This window comes from Oncorhynchus masou, chromosome 31 (genome assembly GCF_036934945.1).
Source record: "Oncorhynchus masou masou isolate Uvic2021 chromosome 31, UVic_Omas_1.1, whole genome shotgun sequence".
In the NCBI taxonomy this organism is placed as follows: domain Eukaryota; kingdom Metazoa; phylum Chordata; class Actinopteri; order Salmoniformes; family Salmonidae; genus Oncorhynchus; species Oncorhynchus masou.
Window position 1 is genome coordinate 9,064,880 of NC_088242.1, and position 22,213 is coordinate 9,087,092.

A 22,213-nucleotide genomic window follows, 5' to 3' on the forward strand; every position below is an offset into this window, starting at 1 on the left:
TATTCATAACACATTTTGTTGTTACAGCCTGAATTCAGAACATATGAAATGGTCTCTCACCCATCTACACCTGAAACCCCATAATGACAAAGTGAAAATATGTTTCGAAATTTTGATTTTGGGCCAATCAATGTATTCAAAATGAAATACAGATCTAATTTACTTAAGGATTTACACCCGAGTCAATTGTAGAAGTACCTTTTGGCAGTGATTTACAGTGTTGAGTTGTCTTGGGTATGTCTATCAGCTTTGCACATCTGGATTTGGGGATTTTCTCCCATTGTCCTTTGCAGATTTTCTCAAACTCTTAAATGAGAAGGGGAGCAGCAGTCAACAGCAATTTTCAAGTCTGGGCTTTGGCTAAGCTACTCAAGGACTTTTACATTCTTGTTATGAAACAATTACAGAGTAGCTTTGGCTGCATGCTTGGGGTCATTGTCCTGTTGGAACGTAAGTATTTGTCCCCCAGTTTAAGGTCATCTGAAGCAGGTTATTATCAAGGGTTTGTTTGTGTTTAGCTCCATTCATTGTTACCAGTCCCTGCCGCACGGTGTTAGACTGGTGATAAGCTGCTTTTCTCCAGACTTAGCGTTTTTTTAAGCCCTTTTTTTTTCCACAATTTTGTTGGATCCAATTAGTAGTTAGTCTTGTCTCATCACTGCAACTCCTGTATGGACTTGGGAGAGGCGAAGGTCAAGAGCCGCGAGTCCACCGAAACCCAACCAAGCTGCACTGCTTCTTGACACAAAGCCCACTTAACCAGGAAGCCAGCCGCACCAATGTGTCAGAGGGAACACTGTGCACCTGGTGACCGTGTCAGCGTGCACTGCGCCCGGCCCGCCACAGGAGTCGCTAGAGCACCATGGGACAAGGACTTCCTGCCGGCTAAACCCGCCCCTCACCCGGACGACGCTGGGCTAAACCCGCCCCTCACCCGGACGACGCTGGGCTAAACCCTACACTCACCCGGATGACGCTGGGCTAAACCCTCCCCTCACCCAGACGACGCTGGGCTTAAACCCTCCCCTAACCCGGACGACGCTGGGCTAAACCCTCCCCTAACCCGGACGATGCTGGGCTTAAACCCTCCTCTAACCCGGACGACGCTGGGCCAATTTTGCGCCACCCCATTGGTGTCGCGGCCGGATGCGCCAGAGCCTGAGCTCAAACCCAGAATCTCGAGGGGCACAGCCAGAACTGCGGTGCAGTGCCTTAGTAGACCACTGCGCCACTCGGAAGGCCCTATGCTCTGAGTCCATCACGTGCCTTGCTGCGACTCCAGGCGTGCTGTCATGTGCCTTTTTCACAGGACTAAATTCCGTATGGCTATTCTCCCATAAAGAGAATTGAATAATGGCGCCGAAGGAGATGGCTGCTGTTTTACGATCCCCTAAACCTATTGTGTATGGGTTTTTTTTTCTCTAGTTATTTGTAACTTATTTTGTACATTATTTCTGCCACCGTGTCTTATGACTGAAAATAGCTTCTTGATATCAGGGCAGTGATTGCTCACCATGTACTGGAGGAATTCTTCTTCAACGCAGACGAAAGGTCGGACGGGAAGAATTTACTTCGGACCGCCCGACAGGGCCCTGATCCCTATCATTCGCAGAAGGAAATGCAGAAGATATTGTGGACGACAGTCCGGGTGCCTTGTAAGGATCCGTCACCGAGAGGGTAATCTACTTTTTACCATCGGTCCTATTAACTAACGTACAATCAATCAATAATAAAGTAGACCAACTACGAGCACATATCCCACCAACGGGACATTAACTGTAATATCTTATGTTTCACCGAGTCGTGGCTGAACGATGACATGATTAACATGCAACTGCCGGGTTTTAAGCTTTTTTGGCAGGATAGAACAGCGGCCTCTTGTAAGACAAGGGGCGGCGACCGATGTATGTTTGTTAACAACAGCTGGTGGTGCACGAAATCTAAGGAAGTCTCAAGGTTCTGCTCGTCTGAGGTAGAGCATCTCATGATAAGCTCTAGACCACAGTATTTACGAAGAGTTTACATCTATATCTTTTATAGCTGTCTATATACCACCGCAGATCGATGCTAGCACTAAGATCGCACTCAATTAGCTGTATAGGGCCATAAGCAAACAGGAAAATGCTCATCCAGAGATCGGCGCTCCTCGTGGCTGGGAACTTTAATGCAGGAAAACTCATCCGTTCTACCTAATCTCTGCTGGCATGTTAAATGTGCAACCAGAGGGGGAAAAAACCCTAGCCTACCTTTACTCCACACACAGAGGGGCGGCAGGGTAGCCTAGTGGTTAGAGCGTTGGACTAGTAACCGGAAGGTTGCAAGTTCAAACCCCCGAGCTGACAAGGTACAAATCTGTCGTTCTGCCCCTGAACAGGCAGTTAACCCACTGTTCCCAGGCCGTCATTGAAAATAAGAATGTGTTCTTAACTGACTTGCCCGGTTAAATAAAGGTAAAATAAAATAAAAGCGACATGTACAAAGCTCTCCCTCGCCTTCCTTTTGGCAAATCTGACCAAAGTTCTATCCTACTGCTGCCTGCTTACAAGCAAAAACTAAAGCAGGAAACACCAGTGACTCGGTCAATAAGAAAGTGGTCAGATGAAGCAGATGCTAAACTACAGAACTGTTTTGCTAGAAAAGGCTGGAATATGTTCCGGGATTCTTCCAATGGCATTGAGTACATCACATCGGGTCACTGGCTTCATCAATAAGTACATACCCCAACCAGAAGCCATGGATTACAGGCAACACGAGCTAATGGGTAGAGCTGCTGCTTTCAAGGAGTGGGACTAGAAATCCTGCTATACCCTCCCAACAAACCATCAAACAGGCAAAATGTCAATACAGGACTAAGATTGAATCATACTGCACCGGCTCCGACGCTCGTCAGATGTGGCAGGGCTTGCAAAGTATTACAGACTACAAAAGGGAAGCGCAGCCGCGAGCTGCCCAGTGACACGAACCTACCAGACGAGCTGAATTACTTCTATGCTTGCTTCGAGGCAAGTAACACTGAAACATGCGTGAGAGCACCAGCTATTCCGGAAGACTGTGTGATCACGCTCTCCGTAGCCGATGTGAGTAAGACCTTTAAGCAGGTCAACATTCACAAGGCCGCAGGGCCAGACGGATTACCAGGACGTGTACAACGAGCATGTGCTGACCAACTAGCAAGTGTCTTCACTGACATTTTCAACCAGTCCCTGACTGACTCTTTAATACTTACATGTGTCCCTGTACTCCCTGTGCCCAAGAACACAAAGGCAACCTGCCTAAATGACTACCGACCCGTAGCACTCACGTCTGTAGCCATGAAGTGCTTTGAAAGGCTGGTCATGGTTCACATCAACACCATTATCCCAGAAACCCGAGACCCACTCCAATTTGCATACTGCCCCAACAGATCCACAGACGATGCAATCTCTATTGCACTCAACACTGCCCTTTCCCACCTGGACAAAAGGGATGTGGAGAATGCTATTCATTGACTACAGCTCAGCGTTCAACACCATAGTGCCCTCAAAGCTCATCACTGAGCTAAGGACCCTGGGAGGGGGGGGGGGGACCACTGTGCTCTAGAAAGTGTTGTATAAAGTTGTATACAACACATCCGCCATGCTGATCCTCAACACGGGGGCCCCTCAGGTGTGTTTGCTCAGCCCCCTCCTGTACTCCCTGTTCACTCATGACTGCATGGCCAGGCACGACTCTAATGCCATCATCAAGTTTGCCTGATCACCGACAATGATCATTTCCCAATGATGGAGACCACTGAGAAAGTGTTGTATACCCTTCCCAGATATATGCCTCATTACCGTTCTATCTCTGAGATCTACGGACACTTCCTTGGACTTCAGGGTATAATTTCTTCTCTGTCAACTGTTGTACCTTTTTAATTGAAAGGTGTGTTTCTTTCTAAAATCATGTCCAAACAATTGAATTGGCCACATGTTGACTTCTTGCAGTGACGTCTCTCGGATGATCAAAAGATGCACCTGAGCTCCATTTGGAGTGTCATAGCAAAGGGGTGTGAATACTTATGTCAATTCAAGATTTCTATTTAATTTTCAATACATTTGTTAAAATGTCACAAAAAAAAACCGTTCAATTTGTCATTATGGGGTATTGTGTATAGAGAGATGGCTGAGAATGTTATTATGTCAATTTTGAATTCAGGCTGTGAATAAGTGAAATAAGTTAAGGGGTATGAATACTTTCTGACTGCACTAGCAGCTGTTTCTACTATGCATGGAACCCAACAATGGAGCAAATTATGGTTACGTGCTTTGCCCAAGGACAGATTGTTTTACCTTGTCTGCTTGGGTATTTGAACCAGCAACCTTTCGGGTAACTAGCCCAACGCTCCTAACCACTAGGCTACCTGCTGCCCTATTATGAGCAATGGACAATGAAAAATAACGTGGGTGGCCCTGTGCAAGTTTTTTTTTCTTAGTGGGTGGAGACATGGAGGACACACCCTTCTCAGTGTGATGTCATAGTGACTGTAGTGTCGGGACACTCTACACCGTTGCACTACGGTGGGATTATCAAACACACTGACGAACTATTCAGGAGCTTTTGAGTGCGAGCAGGTACGTACGCCTACTTATGTTCACCAACACACGTATTCTCAGCAAACACAGTGAAAAAGTCATTGGTGAACAACACTGAGAAAAGAATCAGGTTATTAGACATTCCTTATAATAGAATGTATGTCTGCAGAGCAAATCAAACTGCTATGATTATATCATGTGACTTCAGGTATAATGTTTAGTATAAACTGTGTGGCTCCAGCCCTGAATGCTAATTGGCTGACAGCTGTGGTATATGTACCATATACCACGGGTATGACAAAACATTTATTTTTACTGCTCTAATTACTTTAGTAACCAGTTTATAACAGCAATAAGGCACCTTGGGGGTTTGTAATGGCTGTATCTAGGCACTCTGCGATGCGTTGTGCCTAAGCTAAGCCCTTAGCCATGGTATATTGGCCATATACCACACCCCCTTGTGCCTTATTGCTTAAGTATAATATATTTGTTCTGACTTAAGGATGATGACTGCGGTGGCTCTGCTGTGCCTGGCTGCTCTGTGTGCAGCGCAGACGAGGAAGAGAACGGAACAGAACTCAGAATGGGACAACAGAACGGAGGATGAGTAGCTGCCCTGGGCTGTTTTCATTTCAGAATTACATTTATTCACAAAGTACATTTTTATGTAGGTAAACTCTGATTGTGGTTCACGGTGAATAAAAAAATTCTCCTTGTTCAACATTTTAAAAAAGTGCATAAACTCTGTTTACTTTGCAGTTGTGTGTGTGGCTTAGTTGGTAGAGCGCGGCTGAGTTGGTAGAGCGCGGCTGAGTTGGTAGAGCGCGGCTGAGTTGGTAGAGCGCGGCTGAGTTGGTAGAGCGTGGCTGAGTTGGTAGAGCGTGGCTGAGTTGGTAGAGCGTGGCTGAGTTGGTAGAGCGTGGCTGAGTTGGTAGAGCGCGGCTGAGTTGGTAGAGCGCGGCTGAGTTGGTAGAGCGCGGCTGAGTTGGTAGAGCGCGGCTGAGTTGGTAGAGCGCGGCTGAGTTGGTAGAGCGCGGCTGAGTTGGCGGCTGAGTTGGTAGAGCGTGGCTGAGTTGGTAGAGCGTGGCTGAGTTGGTAGAGCGTGGCTGAGTTGGTAGAGCGTGGCTGAGTTGGTAGAGCGTGGCTGAGTTGGTAGAGCGTGGCTGAGTTGGTAGAGCGTGGCTGAGTTGGTAGAGCGTGGCTGAGTTGGTAGAGCGTGGCTGAGTTGGTAGAGCGTGGCTGAGTTGGTAGAGCGTGGCTGAGTTGGTAGAGCGTGGCTGAGTTGGTAGAGCGTGGCTGAGTTGGTAGAGCGTGGCTGAGTTGGTAGAGCGCGGCTGAGTTGGTAGAGCGCGGCTGAGTTGGTAGAGCATGGCTTAGTTGGTAGAGCGTGGCACTTGCAAAGCTAGGGTTGTGGGTTGATTCCCACAGGGCGGCAGTACAAACTAATATGAAAATGTATCCAATCACTACTCTAAGTCGCTCTGGGGAAGAGTGTCTTCTAAAATGTTTATTTTTTATTTTTTAAATGGGCTTGTTTACCCTCCACGACATTACTGGGAATCATCCTCAGTCAGGATGTGCTCTTGTATTCCTGAGGTGTTCTTTAGACTTGAACAAGGTTGACATAAATCAGCATAGGGCTGGTGCAAGAAGGAGAAGTACAGCTTGTGATGCCAAACACGATCAATACAACTTTTACTAAATGTTGTTCATGCCTCACCCTGGTGTTGGACAGAGGTTTTGCTATCATGAACCAAGTCAAAGACCTTCTAAGGCTGTGCTGCCAACCTCACCTCAGTTCTGGTGTTGGACAACCTGTAATGGATAGAGCGTGGCTGAGTTCATAGGGCTGGTGCAAGAAGGACCAAGTAAGCTGAGTTGGTAGAGATGGCTCAAGTTGGTAGACGTGGCACTTGCAAAGCTAGGGTTGTGGGTTGATTCCCACAGGGCAGCAGTACAAACTAATATGAAAATGTATCCAATCACTACTCTAAGTCGCTGCGTCTTAGTTGGTTTTTAGATATGAGAATTTAATTGGTGAGATCAGACATTTTAACAATAGTGTATGATTGGATACATAGGAAAAGCAGATATTTCACTGTGTTACACTATTACTTTATACCTTTAGTTTTAGTTAGATCCCAAGAAGAATTTATTATAACGTAGCTTGTTTTTGCACTGTAATGGATTGTATTTGTCTCCTCCACCAGGATCCCTCCTCCACCAGGATCCCTCCTCCACCAGATGCCCTCCTCCACCCGGATCCCTCCTCCACCAGGATCCCTCCTCCACCAGATCATCCTCCACCAGGATCCCTCCTCCACCAGGATCCCTCCTGATGCCCTCCTCCACCAGGATCCCTCCTCCACCAGGATCCCTCCTCCACCAGATGCCCTCCTCCACCAGGATCCCTCCTCCACCAGGATCCCTCCTCCACCAGATGCCCTCCTCCACCAGGATCCCTCCTCTACCAGGATCCCTTCCACCAGGATCCCTCCTCCACCAGGACATCAGATGCCCTCCTCTATCAGATGCCCTCCTCTATCAGATGCCCTCCTCTATCAGATGCCCTCCTCTATCAGGATCCCTCCTCCTCATCAGATGGCTGCCCTCCTCTATCAGATGCCCTCCTCTATCAGATGCCCTCCTCTATCAGATGCCCTCCTCTATCAGGATCCCTCCTCTATCAGATGCCCTCCTCCTCTATCAGATGCCCTCCACTATCAGATGCCCTCCTCTATCAGATGCCCTCCTCTATCAGATGCCCTCCTCTATCAGATGCCCTCCTCTATCAGATGCCCTCCTCCTCTATCAGATGCCCTCCTCTATCAGATGCCCTCCTCTATCAGGATCCCTCCTCTATCAGATGCCCTCCTCCTCTATCAGATGCCCTCCTCCTCTATCAGATGCCCTCCACTATCAGACTTTATCAGATGCCCTCCTCCTCTATCAGATGCCCTCCTCTATCAGATGCCCTCCTCTATCAGGATCCCTCCTCTATCAGATGCCCTCCTCTATCAGATGCCCTCCTCTATCAGATGCCCTCCTCCACCAGGATCCCTCCCAGATGCCCTCCTCTATCAGATGCCCTCCTCCACCAGGATCCCTGTTCAGGATCCCTCCTCTATCAGATGCCCTCCACTATCAGCTGCCCTCCTCTATCAGATGCCCTCCTCTATCAGCTGCCCTCCTCTATCAGCTGCCCTCCTCTATCAGCCCTCCTCTATCAGCTGAAGCCTCCACTATCAGCTGCCCTCCTCTATCAGATGCCCTCCTCTATCAGATGCCCTCCTCTATCAGATGCCCTCCTCTATCAGACTATCAGATGCCCTCCTCTAGGCTATCAGATGCCCTCCTCCTCTATCAGATGCCCTCCTCCTCTATCAGATGCCCATCAGATGCCCTCCCTATCAGATGCCCTCCTCTATCAGATGCCCTCCTCTATCAGATGCCCTCCTCCTCTATCAGATGCCCTCCTCTATCAGGATGCCCTCCTCTATCAATCAGATGCCCTCCTCCTCTATCCTATAGCTCTATGCCCTCCTCTATCAGATGCCCTCCTCCTCTATCAGATGCCCTCCTCTATCAGATGCCCTCCTCTATCAGATGTGCCTATCCCTCCTCTATTGCCTCCTCCTCTATGCCCTATCAGATGCCCCCTCCTCTATCAGATGCCCTCCTCTATCAGATGCCCTCCTCTATCAATCAGATGCCCTCCTTCTATCAGATGCCCTCCTCCTCTATCAGATGCCCTCCTCATCAGATGCCCTCCTCCTCTATCAGATGCAGATGCCCTCCTCTATCAGACTATCAGGATCCCTCCTCTATCAGATGCCCTCCTCTATCAGATGCCCTCCTCTATCAGGATCCCTCCTCTATCAGATGCCCTCCTCTATCAGATGCCCTCCTCTATCAGATGCCCTCCTCTATCAGTATCAGATGCCCCCTCCTCTATCAGATGCCCTCCTCTATCAGTTGCCCTCCTCTATCAGATGCCCTTTTCAGATCAGATGCCCTCCTCTATCAGATGCCCTCCTCTATCAGATGCCCTCCTTATCAGATCCCTCCTCTATCAGATGCCCTCCTCTATTGCCCTCCTCTATCAGATGCCCTCCTCTATCAGATGCCCTCCTCTATCAGACAGATTTTCAACATGCCCTCCTCTATCAGATGTATCAGATGCCCTCCTCTATCAGATGCCCTCCTCTATCAGATGCCCTACATCAGATGCCCTCCTCTATCAGATGCCCTCCTCTATCAGATGCCCTCCTCTATCAGATGCCCTCCTCTATCAGATGCCCTCCTCTATTCACTATGTGCCCTCCTCTATATGCCCTCCCTCTATCAGATGCCCCTCCTCTATCAGATGCCCTCCTCTATCAGATGCCCTTTATCAGCTGCCCTCCTCTATCAGATGCCCTTTATATGCCCTCCTCTATCAGATGCCCTCCTCTATCAGATGCCCTCCTCTATCAGATGCCCTCCTCCTATCAGACTATATGCCCTCCTCTATCATAGATGCCCTCCTCTATCAGATGCCCTCCTCTATCAGATGCCCTCCTCTATCAGATGCCCTCCTCTATCAGATGCCTATCAGATCCTCCTCTATCAGCTGCCCTCCTCTATCAGATGATTGCCCTCCTCTATCAGATGCCCTCCTTATCAGTGCCCTCCTCTATCAGATGCCCTCCTCTATCAGGATCCCTCCTCTATCAGATCCTCTATCAGATGCCCTCCTCTATCAGATCCCTCCTCTATCAGATGCCCTCCTCTATCAGATGCCCCCTCCTCTATCAGATGCCCTCCTCTATCAGATGCCCCCTCCTCTATCAGATGCCCTCCTCTATCAGATGCCCTCCTCTATCAGATGCCCTCCTCTATCAGATGCCCTCCTCTATCAGATGCCCTCCTCTATCAGACTATCAGATGCCCTCCTCTATCAGATGCCCTCCTCTATCAGATGCCCTCCTCTATCAGATGCCCTCCTCTATCAGATGCCCTCCTCTATCAGATGCCCTCCTCTATCAGATGCCCTCCTCTATCAGATGCCCTCCTCTATCAGATGCCCCCTCCTCTATCAGATGCCCTCCAGATGCCCTCCTATCAGATGCCCTCCCCAGATGCCCTCCACTATCAGATGCCCTCCTCTATCAGACTATCAGATGCCCTCCTCTATCAGATGCCCTCCTCCTCTATCAGATGCCCTCCTCTATCAGATGCTATCAGATGCCCTCCACTATCAGATGCCCTCCTCCTCTATCAGATGCCCTCCTCCACTATCAGATGCCCTCCTCCCTATCAGATGCCCTCCCCCCTCCTCTATCAGATGCCCTCCTCTATCAGATGCCCTCCTCTATCAGATGCCCTCCTCTATCAGATGCCCTCCACTATCAGATGCCCTCCACTATCAGATGCCCTCCTCTATCAGATGCCCTCCACTATCAGATGCCCCCCTATCAGATGCCCTCCACTATCAGATGCCCTCCACTATCAGATGCCCTCCTCTATCAGATGCCCTCCTCTATCAGATGCCCTCCACTATCAGATGCCCTCCTCTATCAGACTATCAGATGCCCCCTCCTCTATCAGACTATCAGATGCCCTCTATCAGATGCCCTCCTCTATCAGATGCCCTCCTCCACTATCAGATGCCCTCCTCTATCAGATGCCCTCCTATCAGATGCCCCCTCCCTATCACTATCAGATGCCCTGCCCTCCACTATCAGATGCCCTCCTCTATCAGATGCCCTCCACTATCAGATGCCCTCCACTATCAGATGCCCTCCACTATCAGATGCCCTCCTCCACTATCAGATGCCCCTATCAGATGCCCTCCACTATCAGATGCCCTCCTCTATCAGATGCCCTCCTCTATCAGATGCCCTCTATCAGATGCCCTATCAGATGCCCTCCTCCACTATCAGATGCCCTCCTCCACTATCAGATGCCCTCTATCAGATGCCCTCCTCTATCAGATGCCCTCCCTATCAGATGCCCCCTCCTCTATCAGATGCCCTCCTCTATCAGATGCCCTCCTCATGCCCTCCACTATCAGATGCCCTCATCAGATGCCCTCCACTATCAGATGCCCTCCTCTATCAGATGCCCTCCTCTATCAGACTATCAGATGCCCTCCACTATCCTGCCCTCCACTATCAGATGCCCTCCTCCACCATCAGATCCTCCATCAGACTATCAGATGCCCCCTCCCTATCAGATGCCCTCCACTATCAGATGCCCTCCCTATCAGATGCCCTCCACTATCAGCTGCCCTCCTCTATCAGATGCCCTCCTCTATCAGATGCCCTATCAGATGCCCTCCACTATCAGATGCCCTCCTCTATCAGATGCCCTCCTCTATCAGATGCCCCATCAGATGCCCTCCTCTATCAGATGCCCTCCTCTATCAGATGCCCTCCTCCACCATCAGATGCCCAGATCCTCCACTATCAGATCTATCAGATGCCCTCTATCCTCCACCATCAGATGCCCTCCTCCACCATCAGATGCCCTCCTCCACCATCAGATGCCCTCCTCCACCATCAGATGCCCTCCTCTATCAGGATCACTCCTCCACCAGGATCACTCCTCCACCAGGATCCCTCCTCTATCAGATGCCCTACGAGATCTCTACAAGGAGTTTAATGGTCTGAAGGAGCGTCTGGGGGAGCTGACAACCAAGTTTGAGGGCGTCGAGAGCTCTGAGGATGACATGAGGACAGAAAGAAGCCCCTCCCAGAGCAGAGCCCCGCCCACACACACCAGAGGAAGAGAACAAGAACACCACACCGACCGGAACTGAAGAGGGAACCAGTACCGGCACTGGTACTAGACCACAGGGACGCAGGAGAACCGGGTGGTGGTCCGGAGAGTCAAGATACCTGCTAATGGTGCCCAGGTCTAAGAGGTTGGACTGTGTCCACAACAAGTCCATACTGTCTCCATCTAAAACTCAGTGGTGACAATATCATTCCCTCTAAGCACTCAAGACTAGAAGTACATTGCATGTCCTTCAGTTAGTTGTAAAAGCAACATACAGTTGACATGTATTGCTTTCCCCTTTCCTTCAATGGACTCGAATCACATTTTATTTCAAAACACATATTGTGGAAGACTAGTTGTAAATATTGTTTTGCTATTCCAAATGTTTTACGCAATGTTTTATGAGAGTGTGAACCTGTGGAAGAATCTGATAACCTTGTTGTCAATAGGTGGCGCCACATTTTTGTGGATTGCTCCTTTAGTTCCCTGTGAGGATTGGATTGAGGGTTTGATATTTTACATTGTAATAATTAGTCATTTGTATTTGTCATGTGATGTTTATCTACTTATTGGCATCACAGTTATTACAACACATGAACAATAGCCCCGCCCGCCCGCCCCACGAGACTTTTATTTAGAAAAACGAGTCAGCAGATTCATTGAGGGATTTTTATTTTGAAAAGGCCTCTGTTGGAACATGAGTCCCTTCCCCTGATAACTGACTGCTTAGTTCTCACTTTGTTGTTACCAATGATGTATATAAACCCTGGATTGTTGATGCTATGTATTGGGCCATTGAGTCTTTGACACAACCGGTCGGCCATATTGGTAGGAGCAGTCCTCCATAGGAATGAATGGAATTCTACACTATTTCCATTAAATGTTTCAAGGACAAATTACATTATTATGTAAGGATTTTGTTGTTGTAGTGGGGCAAGTAACATTAGTAATCTAAGAAATATATTGTATATATTTTTCCAGTTTTTGTGTTAAACTCACATTTATATCATGAGTATGCATTAAGGTGAATGTAATAGAATAAATTGTGGCATTTGTAAAAGTTTTTTTTTTTACATTAATACATTCATCTATTGCCTAAAAAATATTTTTGGAAACCCAAGTGGGCCCCGGTCCAAAATTCTGACTTGTCTCAGATCTGATATACAATTTAAGTCGGAAGTTTACAATCACATTAGCCTATGTTAGCTCAACCGTCCCGTAAAAACTTTAAAGTACAACTTAAGTTTCTTTTGTACTACTTAAGCTTTACTTTACAATTTACAGTTGAAGTCGGATGTTTACATACGCTTAGGTTGGAGTCATTAAAACCTGTTTTTACAACCACTTCACAAATTTATTGTTAACAAACTATAGTTTTGGCAATTCGGTTAGGAGATCTACTATGTGCATGACACAAGTAATTTTTCCAACAATTGTTTACAAACAGATTATTTCACATATAATTTGCCTGTATCACAATTCCAATGAGTCAGAAATGTACATACACTAAGTTGACTGTGCCTTTAAACGTCTTGGAAGATTCCAGAAAATTATGTCATGGCTTTAGAAGCTTCTGATAGGCTGATTGACATCATTTGAGTCAATTGGAGATGTACCTGTGGATGTATTTCAAGGCCTACCTTCAAACTCAGTGCCTCTTTGCTTGACATCATGGGAAAATGAAAGAAACTCCACAAGTCTGGTTCTTCTTTGGGAGCAATTTCCAAATGTCTGAAGGTACCACGTTCATCTGTAAAGGACTTTGTGAAGATGCTGGAGAAAACAGGTGCAAAAGTATCTATATCCACAGTGAAACGAGTCCAATATCTACATAACCTGAATGGCCGCTCAGCAAGAAAGAAGCCACTGCTCCAAAACCGCCATAAATGGGGACAAAGATCGTACCTTTTGGAAAAATGTCCTCTGGTCTGATGAAACAAAAATAGAACTGTTTAACCATAATGACCATTGTTATGTTTGGAGGAATAATGGGGAGGCTTGCAAGCCGAAGAACACCATACCAACCATGAAGCGCGGGGTTGGCAGCATCATGTTGTGGGGCGGCAGGAGGGATTGGTGAACTGCACAAAATAGAGGGCATCTTGAGGAAAGAAAAGTATGTGAATATATTGAAGCAACATCTCAAGACAGCAGTCAGGAAGTTAAAGCTTGGTCACAAATGGGTCTTCCAAATGGACAATGACCCCAAGCATACTTCCAAAGTCATGGCAAAATGGGTTAAGGACAACAAAGTCAAGGTATTGGAGTAGCCATCACAATGCCCTGACCTCAATCCCATAGAACATTTGTGGGCAGCACTGAAAAAGTGTGTGCGAGCAAGGAGGCCTGCAAACTGACTCAGTTACACCATTTCACACATTAAAACAAAGTGGTGATCCTAACTGAACAAGACAGGGAATTTTTACTCGGCTTGAATGTCAGGAATTGTGAAAAACTGAGTTGAAATGTATTTGGCTAAGGTGTATGTAAACTTCTGACTTCAACTGCCACGGGTCTCAGGGATGTTTAGTTAAACTGTATTTACCAACTTTACCTGTCCTCTGTTAATTTAGTATTTGTGTGATGAAACCTGCGCAAGCTTGTTATCACCGTCTAAGCCAAATGAAATTCATTGAAACATATATAGTTTCTATCTAGCTGAAACTGGTTCTGGCTGCTCACCTCAAGTGCACCTGCTTCTGATGAGAGCGTCAGCTGTACAGTTCTGGACCAAGGCTACTGTTGAGTGCAAAGGCTACTGTTGAGTGCAAAGGCTACTGTTGAGTGCAAAGGCTACTGTTGAGTGGTAAAGGCTACTGTTGAGTGGTAAAGGCTACTGTTGAGTGGTAAAGGCTACTGTTGAGTGGCAAAGGCTACTGTTGAGTGCAAAGGCTACTGTTGAGTGGTAAAGGCTACTGTTGAGTGGCAAAGGCTACTGTTGAGTGCAAAGGCTACTGTTGAGTGGTAAAGGCTACTGTTGAGTGCAAAGGCTACTGTTGAGTGCAAAGGCTACTGTTGAGTGCAAAGGCTACTGTTGAGTGCAAAGGCTACTGTTGAGTGGTAAAGGCTACTGTTGAGTGGTAAAGGCTACTGTTGAGTGGTAAAGGCTACTGTTGAGTGGTAAAGGCTACTGTTGAGGGCAAAGGCTACTGTTGAGTGGCAAAGGCTACTGTTGAGTGCAAAGGCTACTGTTGAGTGCAAAGGCGATTGTGCCAAGTTTCCTCCAGATGTGACGCTTGGCATTCAGGCCCCAGAGTTCAATCTTGGTTTCATCAGACTAGAGAATGTTGTTTCTCATGGTCTGAGAGTCTCTAGATGCCTTTTGGTAAACTCCAAGCGGGCTGTCATGTGCCTTTGACTGAGGAGTAGCATTTCTAAAAAGCTGTATATGGTTTGTCATTATGAGATATTGTGTGTAGATAGATGAGGGGGAAACAACAATGTAATACATTTTAGAATAAGGCTGTAACGTAACAATATGTGGAAAAAGTCAAAGGGTCTGAATACTTTCCGAAGGCCCTGTAGGTCTTACATGATGTCATGATGTATTTGTAATGAGTATAGAGGAGAGGAGGTTCTCTCAGTACCGCATTCCTTTCATTCAACCGTTTAAGCAGGTTTAACGTCTAAAGCCATTTAGAAGGAAACAGTGGGAAAATAACGCAGTTAAAATATCAGACAAAACATTTGAGGTTAGTGCACATTGTTAAATTTACTGCATGGAAAGTGTTTGATCATTTCCTACGGTCACTTTTTTGTTTAAAGGGAGTATACATAAAACTATTAAAATTAGATGTGTCGACAACCCAATAGTTATTCTGAAAATATCTATCACAGTAGGCCTCGTGCTACTTGATTTCCAGAGTTACCTTAAAGGGATACGTCGGGAGTTTGGCAATAAGTTTCTTTATCTACTTTCCCCAGAGTCAGATGAACTCACTTTTTATTATTTTCTGTATCCAGTATGAAGGAAGTTAGAGGTAGCTTTGAGAGACAATGCTAACGTGCTTTAACGCAATGACTGGCAGCCTTCCAGTCATTGTGCTAATGCTAGATAGAAATTGCTAGTTAGCCACTTTCTTCAGTCTGCACGCAGAGACATAAAAATGGTATACACGAGTTAAACTGACTCTGGGGTAGTAGATTAAAGGCCTCATTGCCAAAATCCCGACGTATCCCTTTAAGGCCTATATTTTTTGTCAGAGTTTATTCAATCGGATATTTTCAGATTCAATGTGTTGTTTTTATTATGTATGATGTGACCTGACACTATTTGCGGGATCATTAGCCTAAAACTGTGGGAGCACAAACATCTTGAATCAGACCAGCGTATTGCCTCCTTTTGAATAGTGACTGGCCCGGAGTAATATGCCTGTGTCCCATTCCTCAAAGAACAGTAAATCGTCAAGTAAGGGATATATATATATAATATTTGTATATATATATAAATATACAAATATATATATATATATATATATATATATATACAAACAAATATTATAACTAGTAATATACTGCAGGTAGAAAATCTGTAGCCTAAAGGTTTTTAGGTTAGACAATTGAGATCGGAAAGACGATAGGCCTTCTCATTTTGAGGTGAAAGACAATAGGCCTTCTCGTCAGGCGCCCCCTGGTGATTGTTTTGTCCACTCCATTGGTCCTAAGAGGGAGCTCTGCCCATCTGGCTACTGTTTAAAAATGCTAACATTTTAGCATTTGTGGCACAAATCCAATGCAAGTATTAATGGTACTTATTGACACTTCATAAATCCACCTAAAGTATACGATAACTGATTGTTACTCAATTAAAGGGATAGTGCGAGATTCTGGCAATCAAGACATTTTTGTATCTAAGTATTTAAAGGTGCAATATGCAGAAAATGCTCCAACATTTCCTGGGTGCTAGAATTCTAATAGTGTATTTTTCATTTTTCGCATTTTTTTGGGGCATCTGTACTTTACTATTTTATATTTTTGACAACTTTACTTCTCTACATTCCCAAAGTAAATTATGTACTTTTTACTCAATACATTTTCCCTGACACCCAAAAGTACTCAAGTATTTTACTGGGTAACTTTTACTTGAGTCATTTTTCTATTTAAGGGATCGTCTTCCCGTCTACGGGACAGTTGTAAATTATGCAGTGCCTTTTGTCAACATCGCAGATTTTAGAGAAACAACATATGTCAGTCCATATAAGTGTCTTATATTGACTGAAAGCTTAACTTCTTGTTAATATAACTGCACTGTCCAATTTACAGTAGCTTTTACTGCAAAAAAATGCCATGCTATTGTTTGAGGAAAGCTAACAACAAAACCCTTTCACCTCGATAGGTTTGATAAATTCACCTCTGAAGGTGAAATGTGTACTTACATTCTGAAATCTTGCTCTGATTTATCATCCAAAGGGTCCTAGAGATAACATGAAGTGTTGTTTTGTTAGATAAAATCATTTTTCATGTCCTAAAAAAGGTCCAAATAGCACGGTCAATTTTATATTTCCACTCGTTCAATTTGTAAAGAAAGAAATCTGTGAAAATCTCACAGTAAACGTGGTTTCAACCAGCCAAATCACATTTCCTATGTATTCCTCAGAGATCCTAGAATGTAACGAGACTACACTATATCATTAGGGGTGTAGTACATTTGAAGTCAGAAGTTTACATACAGTTAGGTTGGAGGCATTAAGGGTGGCTAGAGTCAAAGACTCCAGCCACCCTAGTCAGACTGTTCTCTCTGCTACTGCACGGCAAGAGGTACTGGAGCGTCAAGTCTAGGTCCAAGAGGCTTCTAAACAGCTTTTACCCCCACACCATAACATCTAATCAAATGGCTACCCAGACTATTTTCATTGCCCCTCCCCCCTCTTTACCCCGCTGCTACTCTCTGTTGTTGTCACTTCAATAACTCTACCTACATGTACATACTACCTCAGCTAACCGGTGCCATCGCACATTGACTCTGTATCAGTACCCCCTGTATTTAGTCTCGCTATTGTTGTTTTACTGCTGCTCTTTAATTACTTGTTACTTTTATCTCTTAATACCTGTCCGTACTTTTTGAAATTGCATTGTTGGTTGGGGGCTCATAAGTAATCATTTCACTGTTGTATTTGGCGCATGTGACTAATAAAATTAGATTTGATTTCAACTTCTTCTGTCCGCCAGGTCTACTTGTAGTAACATCATTCATCCAGCAAGTGATGTTCGAGGGGAATCAGAGGAGGCTGGAGGAGCTGGCTCTGAAACACTGCAACGTTCTCTAAAACGTTAGTGAGCGGTTGGGCTCAGACAATGTCATGTTTAAAGACAGCTATGCAAGGCCTATTCAACATGTTGGACTAAAATGATGGATCAGTTTGCAGCTTTTCCATGTATATTCTAAGAATTTTCCATGTATTTTCTATGAATTTTCCATGTATTTTCCATGTATTTTCTAAGAATTTTCCATGTATTTTCTATGAATTTTCCATGTATTTTCTATGAATTTCCCATGTATTTTCCATGTATTTCTTCCTCTCAGGATTTTCCTGCATCAGCTGATCTGTGTCATCAACAGAGACCTATGGTAAGACTCTCAATTCTACATCATATGGTCGTGCTTGGCTTTGTATTAAACTAATATCTTAGTGATTTCAGCTTCACATACTGACACTGTTTTTTTTAAACTAGGAAACTTGACATTTACCACAGTCTATTGAGGTGTAGTTGGATTATTTGTTTCTACTGATACTTTCGACCATCCAGGTTTGGCATTCATTGACCAGTGGGCCTATCAGAGATTGAAGAGCCATCCGCCCTGCCCTGTGGACACGTCTTCTGTCTGTCCTGCCTGCAGAGCAGCCTTCAGACAGGAAGTACTCTCCTAATTGTCAGGGAAGATCTGCAGCCAGACTTCCAACCGGTCTGTGTCTCAGACCATCAGATGAGTTCAGAAACGTCCTTCGACATGCGCCATTCTACTTCAGTGATCTTTGCTCTGAAGCTGATGTTTTTCTTTACCTCTTCACACATCTTCATATGAGTTGTAGTAAAGGTTATTATGCATGTGATAGATGATTGAAATGTCTGATTTACAGTTAGCTTGTGTCATCAGTTACGTCAATAAAAAAATAAAAAAACAGCATTCGGTGAATGAGTTGACCCCGGTACGTACCCCTCTCTCTGTTATCACCTCTCTCAGGGCAACTCTGCAGCAGCATGCAGAGATCAGGGCGTGGCGGACGTAACTCCTTCTTCCTAGAGGTGGTGTCCCGCCTGTCTGACGGGGAGAGTCCCAGAGATCAGGGCGAGGCTGATGTAACTCCTTCTTCCCAGAGGTGGTGTCCAGCTTCTGCCTGTCTGACAGAGACAACCCCAGAGAGGTAGTGTCCCTCTTCTGCCTGCCTGACGGGGAGAGCCCCAGAGAGGTGGTGTCCCGCTTCTGCCTGTCTGACGGGGAGAGCCCCAGAGAGGTGGTGTCCCTCTTCTGCCTGTCTGACGGGGAGAGCCCCAGAGAGGTGGTGTCCCTCTTCTGCCTGCCTGACAGAGACAGCTCCACAGAGGTGGTGTCCCGCTTCTGCCTGTCTGACGGGGAGAGCCCCAGAGAGGTGGTGTCCCTCTTCTGCCTCTCTGACGGGGAGAGCCCCAGAGAGGTGGTGTCCCTCTTCTGCCTCTCTGACGGGGAGAGCCCCAGAGAGGTGGTGTCCCTCTTCTGCCTGTCTGACAGAGACAGCTCCACAGAGGTGGTGTCCCTCTTCTGCCTCTCTGACGGGGAGAGCCCCAGAGAGGTGGTGTCCCTCTTCTGCCTGTCTGACGGGGAGAGCCCCAGAGAGGTGGTGTCCTTCTTCTGCCTGCCTGACGGGGAGAGCCCCAGAGAGGTGGTGTCCTTCTTCTGCCTGTCTGACGGGGAGAGCTCCAGAGAGGTAGTGTCCTTCTTCTGCCTGTCTGACGGGGAGAGCCCCAGAGAGGTGGTGTCCCTCTTCTGTCTGTCTGACGGGGAGAGCCCCAGAGAGGTGGTGTCCTCCTTCTGCCTGCCTGACGGGGAGAGCTCCACAGAGGTGGTGTCCCTCTTCTGCCTGTCTGATGGGGAGAGCCCCAGAGAGGTGGTGTCCTCCTTCTGCCTGCCTGACGGGGAGAGCTCCACAGAGGTGGTGTCCCTCTTCTGCCTGTCTGATGGGGAGAGCCCCAGAGAGGTGGTGTCCCTCTTCTGCCTGCCTGACGGGGAGAGCCCCAGAGAGGTAGTGTCCCTCTTCTGCCTGTCTGACAGAGACAACCCCAGAGAGGTAGTGTCCCTCTTCTGCCTGTCTGACAGAGACAACCCCAGAGAGGTAGTGTCCCTCTTCTGCCTGTCTGACGGGGAGAGCCCCAGAGAGGTGGTGTCCCTCTTCTGCCTGCCTGACGGGGAGAGCCCCAGAGAGGTGGTGTCCTCCTTCTGCCTGTCTGACGGGGAGAGCCCCAGAGAGGTGGTGTCCCTCTTCTGCCTGCCTGACGGGGAGAGCCCCAGAGAGGTGGTGTCCCTCTTCTGCCTGTCTGACGGGGAGAGCCCCAGAGAGGTGGTGTCCCTCTTCTGCCTGCCTGACGGGGAGAGCCCCAGAGAGGTGGTGTCCCTCTACTGCCTGTCTGACGGGGAGAGCCCCAGAGAGGTGGTGTCCCTCTTCTGCCTGCCTGACGGGGAGAGCCCCAGAGAGGTGGTGTCCCTCTTCTGCCTGCCTGACGGGGAGAGCCCCAGAGAGGTGGTGTCCCTCTTCTGCCTGCCTGACGGGGAGAGCCCCAGAGAGGTGGTGTCCCTCTTCTGCCTGTCTGACAGAGACAGCTCCACAGAGGTGGTGTCCCGCTTCTGCCTGTCTGACGGGGAGAGCCCCAGAGAGGTGGTGTCCTCCTTCTGCCTGCCTGACGGGGAGAGCCCCAGAGAGGTGGTGTCCTCCTTCTGCCTGCCTGACGGGGAGAGCCCCAGAGAGGTAGTGTCTCTCTTCTGCCTGCCTGACGGGGAGAGCCCCAGAGAGGTAGTGTCTCTCTTCTGCCTGCCTGACGGGGAGAGCCCCAGAGAGGTAGTGTCCCTCTTCTGCCTGTCTGACAGAGACAGCTCCACAGAGGTGGTGTCCTCCTTCTGCCTGCCTGACGGGGAGAGCCCCAGAGAGGTAGTGTCCCTCTTCTGCCTGTCATATTAAAGCAAACATTAAATCTACATGTTGTCATTTTGTATGCCTGCAAGTTTCAGAGTTATTGAAGGGAATGTTTACAGGACCAGAGAGCTCACTCACCTTCCTGACTGACGACAGTCCTGACGTCCACTCTGTGCTACATAAACTCCTGCTGCAATAGATGCATAGGCACTTCACAGTGTACATGCTACACACACATTTATAGTATACATACTCCACACACAAACACGCATCTCTCACATTGTCTTTCAAAGAGCTGGTCTTAGTCTAATTATATACGCTGCCTTCAGGGAAGTATTCAGACCCCTTGACTTTTTCCACATTTTGTTACATTACAGCCTTGTTCTAAAATTGATGAAGTTGTCCCCCCCCCCCCCCCATCAATCTACACGCAATACCCCATAATGACAAGCAAAAACAGTTTAAAAAAAATGTTATCAAAAACAATTATGAAATATCACATTTACGTAAGTATTCAGACTCTTTACTCAGTACTTTGTTGAAGCTGCTTTGGCAGAGTCTTCTTGGGTATGATGCTACAAGCTTGACACACCTATATTTGGGGAGTTTCTCCCATTCTTCTCTGCAGATCCTCTCAAGCTCTGTCAGGTTGGATGGGGAACGTTTATGCACAGCTAATTTCAGGTCTCTCCAGAGATGATCGATCAGGTTCAAGTCTTGGCATTGGCTGGGCCAGTCAAGGACATTCAGAAACTTGTCCTGAAGCCACTCCTGCGTTGTCTTGACTGTGTGCTTCTCCTGTTGGAAGGTAAATCTTCTCTCCAGTCTGAGGTCCTGAGCGCTCTGGGGCAGCTTTTCATCAAAGATCTTTCCGTACTTTGCTCTGTTCATCTTTCCCTCAATCCTGACTAGTCTCCCAGTCTCTACCGCTGAAAAACATCCCCACAGCATGATGCTGCTACCACCATGCTTCACCGTTGGCATGGTACTGGCCAGGTGATGAGTGCTGTCTGGTTTCCTCCAGACGTGACGCTTGGCATTCAGGCCAAAGACTTCACTCTTGGTTTCATGGTCTTTAGGTTCCTTTTGGCAAAATCCAAGTGGGCTGTCATGTGCCTTTTACTGAGGAGTGGCTTCCGTCTGACCGTAAAGGCCTGAACGGTGGAGTGCTGCAGAGATGGTTGTCCTTCTCGTAGGCTCTCCCATCTCCACAGAGGACCTCTGGAGCTCTGTCAAAGTGACCATCGGGTTTTTGGTCACCTCTCTGACCACGGCCCTTCTCCCCCAAATTGCTCAGTTTGGTCGGGCAGCCAGCTCTCGGAAGAGTCTTGGTGATTCCACATTTCTTCCATTTAAGAATGATGGAGGCCACTGTGTTCTTGGGGACCTTCCATGCTGCAGAAATATTTTGGTAACCTTCCCCAGATCTGTGCCTCGACACAATCCTGTCTCTGAGCTTCCTGGACAATTCCTTCCACCTCATGGTTTTTGCTCTGACAAGCACTGTCAACTATGGGACCTTATATAGACAGGTGTGTGCCTTTCCAAATCATGTCCATTCAATTAAATTTACCACAGGTGGACTCCAAACAAGTTGTAGAAACATCTCAAGGATGACCAATGGAAACAGAATGCACCTGAGCTCAATTTGTGAGTCTCATAGCAAAGCGTCTGAATACTTATGTAAATAAGGTATTTCTGTTTTTGTTGTTGTTGTTATAATACATTTCTAAAAGCCTGTTTTTGTTTTGTCATTATGGGGTATTGTGTGTAGATTGATGAGGAATTTGTTAT